We start from the raw sequence: 13,582 nt of genomic DNA on the forward strand, positions 1-13,582 counted from the left end.
TGTTAATTGAGGCTGTGGAAACTCATTTTGCCACTGTTCTTCAGAATTTAGCCAAGCATATTTTTGTCTACATAATATTGCTTTATTTCCCAGTATATGTTCATTATTAGAAGATCATGTGGGAAACTGATTAAAATATAGGTGCATGAATTATATTAAAATTAAATTTTACTGGCCTCAAAAAATCAAGATTTTATAGACAATGTGCCAAAGCTCTGTGTTATAGTGTAAAGTATAAATATTTACAACGGAGTTTATATTTTGGTAGTTAAATGCTGTGGGATGTATTCATTTTCCCAAGCAAATTCACATCTGAAGATACTCTGCAGTCTGTCAGTTAGTTATTCCACATTGTTATTTTATCTAAAATGCCTTCTGTAGGAGGCTTGTACCATTTAGATCCTGAAGTGATAGGTGCCATATAAATACCTGAGATAGATAAAAGTGACTGACAGGAGCTAAAAGGAAGCAGCAAACTATTTCAGGATAAAGAAATACTTCCTTGGTCTTCACCTCGGGAATATGCTTTTCAGACACAGAAACTGTCCCTTGCTTCTGCTAGGACTCGATCATCAGATTTTCTACCACAGCTGTGTTTCTACCTGTTTGCTTCTGTGCAACAGGTACAAAGTTGCAAGTGTCAAAGCCAGGAACGATCAAGGAACCTCGGCTCTGAGTAGATGTAAAATTATCTGAACTTGCAAGGTTTGGGACAAACAGCAATCTCCTCACAGTCTAGCTGCATACACAAGCCATGTGATAACCCTGGGATTCCAGCCTCTGAGAAGCCTTTGCAAGTACCTGGAGGCCTACAGAAAGCCAAACTGAAATTCTGTAGCAACAAAAGAAATTACATGGGCTACTACCATCCATCTAGTCATGCTGTGCTCATACTTAAAGCAGAGCAGAACCATATAACTCTCAGTCCCTGCACAATCATAACAGGATTGCTCAGTGCAGAATGCACCATTTAATACTAAAAAAAAAAAAAAAGTCAGAAACCCAACAAAATGAAGACTTGTCCAAAACTTACTTTAAAATAAATTATAACAATAGTAGGTAACAAAATGGAGCTCCTACGTGCCCCATGTATAAATTAATTAATTAACTTGTTATAGGGGGAATAAATATCACATAGCAGCCTTTGTGGCACAGTTGAAAAATGATCTAACAAATATGACGCCTCTAGAGGAATGAGCTAGCAGTTTAACAAGACAGGTTAATACCCTACTTACATCCAAAAGATATTCACAATACTCCCTTGAAACTGCTGTGACTTGAGACCGAAAGCTTTAACCAATAAAAACCATTAAACCTAGGCAATAAAACAATGCCAACCACAACAGATCAGATGACTACAGATCAATACACAGTATTTCCTTTAGAAATCATGTCGTAAGTTTTTCAGTCTGAAAATACTTTTTCCTGCTTTAAAAATGAAGAGGAAAAAACAACAACATTTGATTTGGTCTAAGTTTCAGAATTAAAATCAGAGGGCAACAAATAGAAGAGATTCATGGTGTAATAACTCTCAAAAAGTTAAAAACAAAACATGGATAATTCACAACATTTGTTCTTCTAAGTATATTTTTGTAGGCTCAATGGATCCATCTACTCATCCACAGCTACCCTTAGCTTTTAAGAAGACATATTTTGAGTAACAATCTAACAGATATTCTGTAGAAGTTCTTAAACTTTTATCTAAGATATAGTAAGAAAGATTAATATTAATCTTAATTAATTAGTATTAACAAACACTGGAACAGGCTGCCCAGAGAGGTTGTGGAGTCTCCTTCGCTGGAGACATTCAGAACCCGCCTGGACACGTTCCTGCGTGATGTGCTCTAGGGGATCCTGCTCTGGCAGGGGGGTTGGACTAGATGATCTTCCAAGGTCCCTTCTAACCCCTAAGATTCTGTGATTCTGTGAATAAGAGCTGGTGTCCAGCAACTCCTTTCCAAGATTGAGGCACTATATTAAAAGAATCACCAGACCAGTACTGTGATACCCACGAAGGCAAAAATGCCTTGACAGGAAGTAAAATTTGCCCCAGGAAGGATGGTTTCACATCACTGTGCTCTCCGCACAAGGCAGAGGACCAAGTCAAAACCTTCTCAGCATATGAACTCCTCCGCATCTGTGAGTTGAGGAGAGATGAGATTTTTTTTATCCTTCATCACTGTGGTGACTTTTATGTTTTCCAGTATGTTACTTAACATACTCATAAAGTATTCCTTATATAGATTTATATAATTGGGTTGGAAGGGACCTTAAAGATCTTCCACTTCTAATCCTGCTGCAGTGGGCACAGACACTTTCCACTAGACCAGGCTGCTCAAAGCCACATCCAGCCTGGCCTTGAACACTTCCAAGGGAGTTGAAGCCTTACATTTATATACTTCTTAAGTATCAGGTAATATTCTGCAACACAGGAGACAGAACACAAGACAGAGGTCAAAGAATATCCACAGAAGGTTAACTAAAGACTTCTACTTCTTCCTTGTACATTTTCTTTCAAAACCCCTTCCCCTTCTCACCCTTTTGCAACGCCTCGTATAAAAGCAAAGCCTTCTAACTTGCCTCTCTACATACAAAGAAAATTGAGGATGATGAACTTGCCACACAAATCCTCTGTACCAAACCTCAGGAGGGCTTCTGAGCTGGCTTCCCAACCATGCAGCCTACATCTGCATCTTTAGGTAAAATGCACACACTGCCTTTTACTTCCTGACAATCACTCTGTTGTTCAGTTTTCCCTTCTGTAAAAGGAGGATGATCTGTACTTACCTCTGAAAGCTATTGCAAAGCTTCATGAAGTCTAACAGAGATGGGAAGATAACACAGATCCCTGGACTCTCCAGACCTGTGATTTTCCAGTTCTACAATCCTTCCTGCCCATGTTATTGCTAATGGCATGGGGGTGTTATACCTATACAGTCAGTACATTTATCTTACCCAAACACTTGCGTCCAGCCAGGCAACACCACATTTTATTTCTTTATGAAAAAGAACAAAAAATGATATAAAACCATGAAGAAACCTTAACTCTTAACTGAATGACCCATTTGACATCAAATTACTCTGATACTTCAATTCCTTGTGCCTTAACAGGGTAGCAGCTTTACCTCTTTCAGTGTTAAAGGCCCTGGGAAGTTAGATCGGCAATCAAAGTAATAGAAAAAGCAATACAGAATGTATATAAACTGAGCTCAACATCCTTACATGTTTTCTCAGCATGTTGGCTGTTACAAGATCAGGCACCTGGATAGTAAATTACTGGAGTTTGATTTGTGTAACAGGTATTCTGTGTGCAGTTACCAAATTAGTAGAAACAATCCGAAAATTCCCCATAGTTACTGGCATCCATGTTCTGTTTTTAAATGTCATTGCAAGTTTACTTGGGAAGGAACTTTGAAGGGCAGTTTTCCAGAAACAGCTTAAATACATTTTCATGGGTCAATTTCTGAAGAATATTATAGTTTCTATTCTGAATTGTTTGACCTTCATGTTATGAAAACCAAAGTCATGCAAAGCCTTTTTTATATAAACTGAAATTAGGAAAATGTCACTTCTTACATTGGTAAGAAAGGCTCAGAAGCACGCACATTTGTACATACACACTCCATTTCAACTCCTAGCCAATTTCCTATTTCAGTAAATAGAGAAAAAGGGAAGATTTATGGCAAGAATAGTTTCCATTTCTTTCTCCATTATTTGATTTTTTTTCTCCCTGTTATCCACATATTGGAGAGAACATATTCAAATAGAGTAACCATAAAAAGTTAAAACTTTATCAAACGTAGGAACAAATCTTCTGGACTTCCTACTTGCTTCTTTTCTTTGTAAATAATATATGGATTTTTGTGGTTGATTTTGTTTTTTGGGGGGGAGGGAAGTGAATGTGTGGGTGTGTGTGAGGAGCTTGGAGGGGTATTAGAGTACTCATTTTGGGCAAGCAGGATGAGGAATTTCTCCTGATGAGAAAAAGCATCAGGTTAGGAATAAAACGAGTCACAGGAGCAAACATCCTCCTTCATGCTAAGTTACTTCCTTGAAAAATCTGAACAACTTCTTCCATGATTCAAAGTCAATACATGCATGAACACAATGACGAATTGACCTTAATGAGCAACATAAGGCTTGCACTGCTTTTTCCTGTCACTAACGAGTACCGCAAACTCTTCATGCTTTAACATTCTTCCCCTCCCTCTTTCTCTGCTTATCTTGCACTGTAACTAAAGGTCACCTTTGTTAAAGACTGCTTCTGCCTATTTCTAGACAGAAAATCAGAAGCCAGCTAACACATTAAAAAATGTTACTAGTACCGGTTGTTCTAGAATTACAGTTGTGGGGAGGTCAAACAAAATGGCTTGGAAAGGGAGCGTGAGCCCAGAAACAATATTGCAGGAACCAAAGGCGAAGACAGGAAGCTACTTCCTAAAGGCACAAGTACCCCACAGTGATTGCTTTCCTAGAAAAGCCTGATTTTGCACATATGACATTATCATTACTACATGTCAAATGATGCATAACTACAGCTCCCAGTCTTTTTTTTTTTATTTACATATATATTTTAAATGTTTATTGATTTGTAAAGGCCGCACAACGCAAAACCATACTGACCTTGGAAAGGCTGGGAAGGCAGTAGTTCTAACATTTTTACAAAATGACCTCCAATAGCTATAAAGAGCATTACATCAGTGACATTATACACCTTGGGAGAGCCTGTGCAGCACACAAACACTTTTCCAACTCTTGAGCACTCTTGGGATACAATATCAAACTCACTAAACCAGGATTGCAGTGTTCAGATGCTGAGAGTTTGGAAGGGATGAGAAAATTATACATCTAGGGAGAAGAAAAAAAAGCATTTTGTGGCAAAGAGGAAAAGGGAGGGTGAAGGAAGAACTGTTGCTTCTTATAAGGCAGTTTTTGTTTCAGTTGGCTAGATTAATGGCACAACCTCAGATACGGGTGTTCAAAAGCCCTCAAAATGCACACACAGACACTTTCAAAAATTAGGAGTGAAAAATGCAGAACATTGCAAACAAGTGCTGGTAAGACTTTTGTGTCCTGAATTATCTCATATACTGTCAAAAAAGTATTTATTGAGAGATAAAAGGGAGTTTTAAAATAGATTATTGAAACTACTTTTGCAGCCTGTGCCCATAATCCCAAGTTCCACAGTGAGTGCCAAGACTGAGGGCTCAGAGGGAGAGAAAAAATGGAAACTAATAAATTCAGCTTTCTTTTGTAAGGCTCCCCCCCAGCCTCATGCTGATAAAACCTTTATGCCACTCCATCGTGTATTCTCTCTCTCCCTCAATTTTAATTTGAGTTTTCCCACATCGTATGTAGCATATGCAGAATACATGATGGTGCTTGGTATAAAGGTTTCATTAGCACTCATCTGGGATGCAGCATAACTCCCTTATGATTTCACAACATGGAAGTGAGGGAGCCATTCCAAATACCTCCTGCTGAAACATTTATAATACAACAAGCTATCACCCACTTTCTCTTTCACTCCACACCCACCCTCCACCCCCACACACCGCCTACCCCATTAAACCTCAATTTTTATTTAGTTTCTTAGACCTGAACAAGCAGACCACTGCCATCTGCATGCCCCTCCAGTCCCTGTGTCTAGCTGTACATTAATTATTTTAAATCCTCTCTTTGTGTGGGGTTTTGGTGGTGGATTGTAACAAAATTACTAGCATGAAAAACAAACAAACAAAAAAACCCCCAACTTGATAAAAACCCCACCCTTCTTTAAATGCCCTTTCAAATTTTACTTTTTCCATAGAAATACTGTGGAAAGCTATTTTAAGAATTCAGTTAGCATTATATCTTTAAATACAATATAAACTCTGAGGAATCTCTCTATTAGAAAAAGTTCCAAAAAAAGCTGAAAAACTTCACATTTTAGCAAGATGCCATTATGTGCCTTTATTTTGCTAGCCATGGAAACTAGAAGGAAATGTGTTTTTATTTTAGCTAATTCGTAAGTAAAACTCTCAGCAACATGTCTTTGAATGTATCTGTCATTTTAAAGTTAGGTACTATACATAGTCTCTAATTGTACTGGGGAAAACTGTGTTGGTATGAAAAGCTATTAGGAAGAGTAAGAAACTTTTGGGTGGAATGCAGTGTTAATGAGAGCTCATTACTTTACTGCAATTTTTGACATACTGCATGTTTTTCTTACAGTCCCAGCTCCCCAAGCAAAGTAAGTTTTACTGCTATAAAAAGTTAACATAAAAATATGCCTCCCCTCTGTCTCTAACAACAAAAAAGAGCAGAATAAAAGGAAAAATAATTTAGATAGCTGTTAGTTGAAACTATCCTAATTACTTAGCATAAAGCCATTTACAAATGCCAAATAAGTATGGTTAGCAAAATAAAGAATATTTCATATCTGCCAACAAAGAAAATAGCCAGGAACTGCCCATCGGGGAAGATGAATCTGCCACTCCCTGGGACCATGCTGCAACCCTTCTGTCATCACTTTGCCAACCAAAGCTACACAATCCTTTTTTTCAGTGTTTACTTCTGAGCTTTAACTACTGCAGGAAACAAGACCATTTCTTCTGCTGATTTCAAAACTAACAGTGATTTGAGAATGTAAGGTATTTTTATTAGTTCTAGACAGTTTCTTAATGGCATGATTTATGGAGGTTATTTTCAAATCTTAGAAAAATGTATACAGACTTCTGTGTACAGATACGTGGGCCCTGAGTACCTTTTTAGTTACTGTAAGAAGACAGGCCTTTCATACAGATCCAGTTATAGTTGAAGCATCTTGAAAAGTGTGAGTTTTCCTTATTCTTCTTAATTTTTCCAATATTAAATAGCACTGGAGCAAACCACGTTTCTGTTTCATTCGAATGTCTGACTGAACTTGCCATATAATAATGAGGCAAAATTGTAAACAGAATGAAAATAATTCCAACATGAAATTTCCTAATCTACATTGGTGTCTATTCTGAGCCCTATAGTAAATAAATAAAAAAAACAGTCCCAAACAACAAAGGTAGAGTCCCTTCTAGGACACATGTCCCTTCTAGATTATGCTTCTCTCTTTACTTTCAAATATTCATACCAGTTGCACAGGCAATGATGCATTACCACCACAGATTACAGATAATTAGACTCTTTTTAGAAGGATACACATCCTTTCTGCATCTGCTGGATGACTAAAAGAAATTATCTGATTCTTACAGCAGTAGCATCACAGTGACACAGTCAAGACTGTATCAATCCAATAAAAATTCTATTCTTCTTTGTCTTACAGCTGGACAAGAAATGAGATCAGATCAGAATCCCAGTTTAAAATGGTATTTTTCTGTCTGTATCCTTTAGCATATTTTAGTCCTTTTTCCCCAGAAAGTCCATTTCTTTTTTCTTTCAATACACAATTTAAGGCATTCTTGTGTGCATAATGCCAGCATAAGTTTGTTTTGAAAACTTAAATTCACCACTCTGTACATTCCAAATTTAGTCTCATTACTGTTAGCAGTAATATAGCTGCTGTATACAGACAATGTGCAACACCGATAAATCCCAGCCCAGATACATATCCACTTCTCTGCTGTACAGAAGTAAAGACGGTGACAGAAACAAATACAGCATCACATCCTTACGTGGCATCATAAAGGGGGCCACAGAATTTCCTGCACCCTCTTTGTACCCCATGCAATGCATTTATAAGGGCCATACAGCTCAGAAAAAGCTGTAAAATTTATTCCAGTTTGTATAGGGTCTAACACAAGAGGAGTCTAATTGTAATTGGCCTTTTTGCACACTACCTAAACCCGAAAAAGAATGGCAATAATAGCAAATCATACTTGTTCCCATCAGCTTTTATTCCTATTAATTATTTCTTGTGCCCTTCACTGTGAATATAAAAAAAATATTTTTGTTAGTAAATGAAATGTTTGGCTTGTATTATAAATCTTTAGGAGGGGAGCTCTGGTTGACATTTCCAAAATTGAAATTCCTTAATTCTCTGGGACTTGGGTGATGATACAACTCAATGTCTCCTCTGGACATAGAAATCCACTTAGATACAGGAATTGCTAATACAACTAAGAAAAACCAAGTCACCAAATCAAAACTAAGAGAAGTCTGCACAAAATCCTTTTGATAAATCAGTTCTCAAAATGTATAACAAGAACTGATTTCTTAAGACATTCTTTAAAATGATGTCACTGGGTTGGCATCGTGCTGTTTCTTTCAATGACTCCTAAAGGTCTGAAGAGACACCACACATTTCACCACCTGTGTTCCAAATGCAAGGCACACTCCTGTCCAATATAAACAGAGACAGTTTGTATATAAAAGAAATCAAATGACAAACCCTACCAAAACAAAATGCTCCACTGCACACACCATTCTCCCTCAGGGAGAGAATCAGAGAACAAACATACGAGACAGATGTAAGTCATGTTGCTTAATGCGCTCCTGGAAGGCAGTCGTAAAAAGCCTGTTTTAAAAACAGAGTAATTTCCTGTTCCTACTCCTTTTTTTCTACACCACAACAATAACAACTCATTTTCAAATTGAGCATAAAGTTTAGCACAATTACACCAGGCTCATCCCATCTCAGAAAAGTAAGAACTCAGGGCTTCCTAAAAGAGTTGAAAAAATTCATGGCAGCCAAACCCATGAAAAGCTGCAAGAGGTAAACAAGGTCTAGTGGTACCAGAAGGGGGAAATGGGGTGCCTGCAATTCCTCACATATTATATTCTGTTAAAGGAAGATAAATTAATTTGAATGAATGATTTTGATTGTTTCTGCACAAACATAGCATAGCTCTTATTTGCATAGTCTTAAGTATATGCTAGCACACATTTACTTTAATAAACTGTAGTTTTTAGAACAATTTTGGTGGTTTTTTTCCACTAATGAGCAGAAATGACAGTAAAAGAAGTGACTAATTTCATTTCAAGCCCATTTGATTAAATTATAATTTATACTGATATAAGTATCAACTAGTTTCACCCATGGCTAATATATTTTTTAAATATCTTATGTGTACCTTGAGTAACTATGAAAGCCATTCACTACCTCTACATATCTTCTTTCACAAATAATCAAATTCTATCTTGGCAACAATATGGTAAATATAAAAATCTTGGACCTTTTTTTAGACTTCTAGGTAGATTTATAGACCTCCAGGTATGGCTAAGGGTTGAATCTCTATTCCATCCATTCATCACAAGTCAATTCAATTTTGAGAACATTTACCCAACATGGGCTGAAAAATCAGGTGCGAGTTGCCACACTGAATGGCTGCAGTGAGGTATAGTCATGCTCTGCCCTCATTCTTGGCACAAGTTACCTGCATTTAGCTCCCAAGCTCAGCATTAACAATAAAGCCTTATGTTAAGAGGAGTTTTTAGAGGAACTCCTATGTACTGATGCATGTTACAGAATTTCTGCCTAAAAAGGGAAAGCATGAATAGAAAAAAACAAAACAAAACACCCTAGAATAAAAACAATATGTACATCAGCAAAGATTCTGTTGCTAATTTAACTGACACTATGCATTTCTGTATGCCAGCCTCCAAAATACTGCTTGCAAACATATGTGATTATTGAAAGTATCACATGGGAGCCAGAAACCATCATACATGGCACTATGTTTGGGGCAATGGTGGGGTAAAAAGAAAATACAGGCCATGAAGACCCCTTGTATTTTAGCAGCTCTATTAGCATCAACTATTTCTCTAGGGTGTGGGTTGCACAATCACTGGACCTGATCCAGAAAATTGTACATTCACTCAAACTGCATTAGTCAATAGCAGCTCTAGTGAACATTAACATGCTGTGTAACATGCAACATAACTGTTGTGATCTACTACCAGAGCCAGTATTATTATGTATGTCTGTACAAAAAGCTTAAAGCACATTAGTCTTACCTAATTTGTCTTACATACAGGCATGGCACTGTTAAACAGTTATTGACTCAGGGATTAAAAGTCAGCTGGACATGAATGTAGATTTTTTTTTTTCCACAAAGCGCTCAGTTTTTTCTAAATAAATTAACATGCTTTTATTTCCTTCAGAGAAGTAGCCACAGAAATGGGTGTAAAACGCTGGCACGGCTCTGAAAGCATAAATCGACCACACTTCATGAAAGGAGGGTTTTAAGATGTAGGTTACTGTTGTATTGGTATTGTTCAGGGCTTTGTCATAAACCTGCATTTCTGCTTTCCCTATCACTGTTCTCTGAGTAACCTGGATTTTGTCTAAAACAGATGATTTGCAGATTGCATCCCTTTCTCTCTTACACATCTATTCTGTCCTCAGAAAAAAAAACAACAAACAACACAAAAACAAAACTTCCCTTTCTTATTATACTCATCAAATAAATACAATTATTCACTGGAGCCACAGATCTGTATTTAAATATAACCAGTAGAAAACTGCTATTTTTTTTCACTGGAAGATGTTGATTTCTTGGGATGTAGGATGATTTGATTCCAGATTACTTCTAGAACAGTTACTGGGAGCTGACTATTGGACCTAATTGTTCTGTTCTCCTCAAGTGGTTAACAAGATGAGATTTCTTCAGCCAAATGTGTCACAGCCTTCCATCTTGCTCAGCTGCTAAGGAGGAAAATCTCAGGCCATGTAAAAGAGACAGCATGGAGCATAAATTACAACTGGCTCTGCAAGACCCAAATCCAAGTTTTTATCAGAAATCAATCCTGAAAACCTAATTATCTGACTAGAAAACACAATAAAACGTAAGAAGAAATAATTTTAACATTTCCAGAGGGACCTCACTTTAACTTCATAGTCACTAGGAGGACTACTGACACAATGGCTGCTTTGGAGAAGGCCTTTGCAATGAGACCTCATTAAAATGGACAGACAGACCCAATTGTCTGTCATTACTATCAGTGATCATGTCACCAACTGAAAGTGTTAGTTACAGCACCATCAAAAAGGTAAAGACATCCTTAATCTGTCAATTATAATACAGAAAATCTCTCAAGCTGCAGTTCTTAAAACTTGCCAGTCTCTATCTTAGACCTAACGTCTTTTAGTTCACGTTAGGTATCTACCAAACACAAAGACTACTAAAAGTAGAGTCCTACCCTCATTACAGCAGATCTTTGCAGTTTGTATTCAGTTCAGAAAATGTCAGAGACCCTCAATCCCACTAAAAGTTAGAGTACAAAATGCTCAACACCTTGCCTAACCAGGCCATTTGCCATCTAAATGACTGCTTACCCGAGAAGCAGCTTAGCAACATGTGACTGGATACTGTGCATACCTTTCAAAGACTATTTTAAGCTCACAAAACTCCACAGCCTTAGCAAGCTCTGCCTCTAGGTAATTCAAACCATTTTACCAGGCTGGGGTATTTATATTGGTTTTATAAATATCTTAAGAGATTGAAAAATGTCTTCCACTAGCTAGAGATTTACTGAATATGCTATGATGGTATACAGTACACTTAGGCCCAGCTTAAAATTAAAGGGGTATAATTGGTCTCTTGTCCATACTTAAGGTAAAAAAAGTGCCTAGGTTTTAGGAATAACAGAGCTCCAACCACTCACACTGAATTTACAAAGTGCTGAACAATTTTGAAAACGAGGACAAATATTTTTTTCAGCCTAAATACAAACAAGACTCTAGCCTGAGGCTGCAGTTCTCCACTTCCCTATATTTGTATTTTACTTCTCTTCTGTTTTCATACACAACAAGAAGAATCTTCTCTTTCTGGTCTCCATTCTGTTCTTTGGCAATTCTCTCCATAGTGGAAAGTGATGATGAGTATGTGTCAGCCTCCCAAAGCCATGAAGTCAAGTCAAAATTTGTAACTACACAAAGGGAGTTCATCCTTCCCTACCTGAAATGTAGGTAGGATTTTGTTGTAAGAGCTGTGATAAAAGCAGGGTCCTTGTATTAAATATCCATATCCAACAGTTACAGCTCAAATGTTATTACTTAATACACCACTGAGAAGCACATCCTATTCCCCCTGCCCCTATGTTTGTTTACTGCTAGAAGAAAATATTAATATCTGCAATAAAGAATCAGTAATATTATAGTTATATTTTCTTTCTGTATTTAAAGTAACACCATTCACCAAGCAGTCTGATTGGCTTCTTCAAGTCTTCCGAAACGAGAGTTCTAGAAATCTAAGTTTTCAATTAATAATTTCAGCTGAACAGGCACAATAACTAAGAACTCTACAGCTTTTTAAGCTTGCCTGACCATAATTACTTTATAATTGTTAAACATAAAGATTCATCTACATGGCAGATGAATCTGCAGCATTCCTATGTTTCACAAACTGTCAACATCTTTTATACAAACTCCTAAGGACCTTTAAATGCACAGCTTGAGGGGAAAAGATACAGCCCTCCAAGCTGCCTGTGTGCATAGTAGATTCACTTCTGCTTTCAAAAAAAGGACAAAAATCAGACCAGAAATATCCTTTTGCCACATTTTCAGAGCATAAATCTTTGTCTTATGGTACTTATCAGAATTGTCCTTAGTTATCAATTTCTGTAAAATATCTCCACAAACAAAAGAACATAGTTATTCACTTATATTTTCCTAAGAGATACAGAATATCATGGACATGTCACTGTGCTACATTATTGTCACCACTGTAGGGCACAGAAGCCCTTGGCAATAGGCAGGACCTTATCCTTCTAATAGTGGTTAGAAAAGGCACCCTATTTCTCATAACATTTGCAATGGTATATAGTCCCATTGCTTTTACATTTCCTTCAGCAGCTGATGTTGCATCTTGAAAGGCCAACTTTTTGTGTTTGCTTACATAAACTTCATGTTCCTATTCAAACTGAATTAAGAATGCAAAAGATTACACACGCATCTTGCTGGTTAGATAAATATAGGTCGTAATTTCTTCAGATAAGTTTCCTTAACAGCATTGAGCAGAACAACAAGAGTACCCAGCAATGCAATAGCAAATGGAAAGTACATTGGACTGAAATGAAAGGACACTTTAGATGACAGAATAATTAAACCAAACTGTTTCATATCTGAAAATGCAGCAACTTCACATCAAACTGATTGGAATTTCAAAGTTCTGGCCCACAAAATTGTAAGTTTTCAGCTCCTCCCCAAGTGGGATAAGAAGGCTAAATATCAAATAATTATGGAATGAAATATTAAGAATGAAATGCCAATTCTAGCATGGAATCAGATATTCTAAAAATTCCTAACATAAGGGGCAATCTGTTGAACTCCAGGAGTCTGGATTAGGCTCCTGTTACAGACCTTTAAATGTGGTTTTTTGAGTTATACTTTTGTATCAAGTATCACTCTGGCAACAAAGTCAGTTAGGCAAATCATGGGAGTGTCCCAGGATAAGTATGAATCTTGAAGTGTGAAGAGTTTAAAAAGAAACATGAATGTTATACAGCCCTTAAGCAAAGTTGTAGTTGCATGCTTTTTTCACTACAGCTCAAGATATGTATAATTACCTCTAAACATTTCTAAATTTAAAGTGACGAGCATTGTCAAATACAGACTTCCAAGCATAAATTACTCTCTTAAAAAAATTAGATAAAATTTACCATTATAATG

At 36.9% G+C, this 13,582-nt stretch overlaps 1 protein-coding gene across 1 annotated transcript in view; it reads right to left on the reverse strand.

Annotated features, from left to right (window-relative positions):
- Positions 1 to 13,582, reverse strand: part of CDH11 (cadherin 11) — a 234,347-nt gene that overhangs the window by 99,636 nt on the left and 121,129 nt on the right. The window lies entirely within an intron of this gene.

This window comes from Apus apus, chromosome 11 (assembly GCF_020740795.1).
Source record: "Apus apus isolate bApuApu2 chromosome 11, bApuApu2.pri.cur, whole genome shotgun sequence".
In the NCBI taxonomy this organism is placed as follows: domain Eukaryota; kingdom Metazoa; phylum Chordata; class Aves; order Apodiformes; family Apodidae; genus Apus; species Apus apus.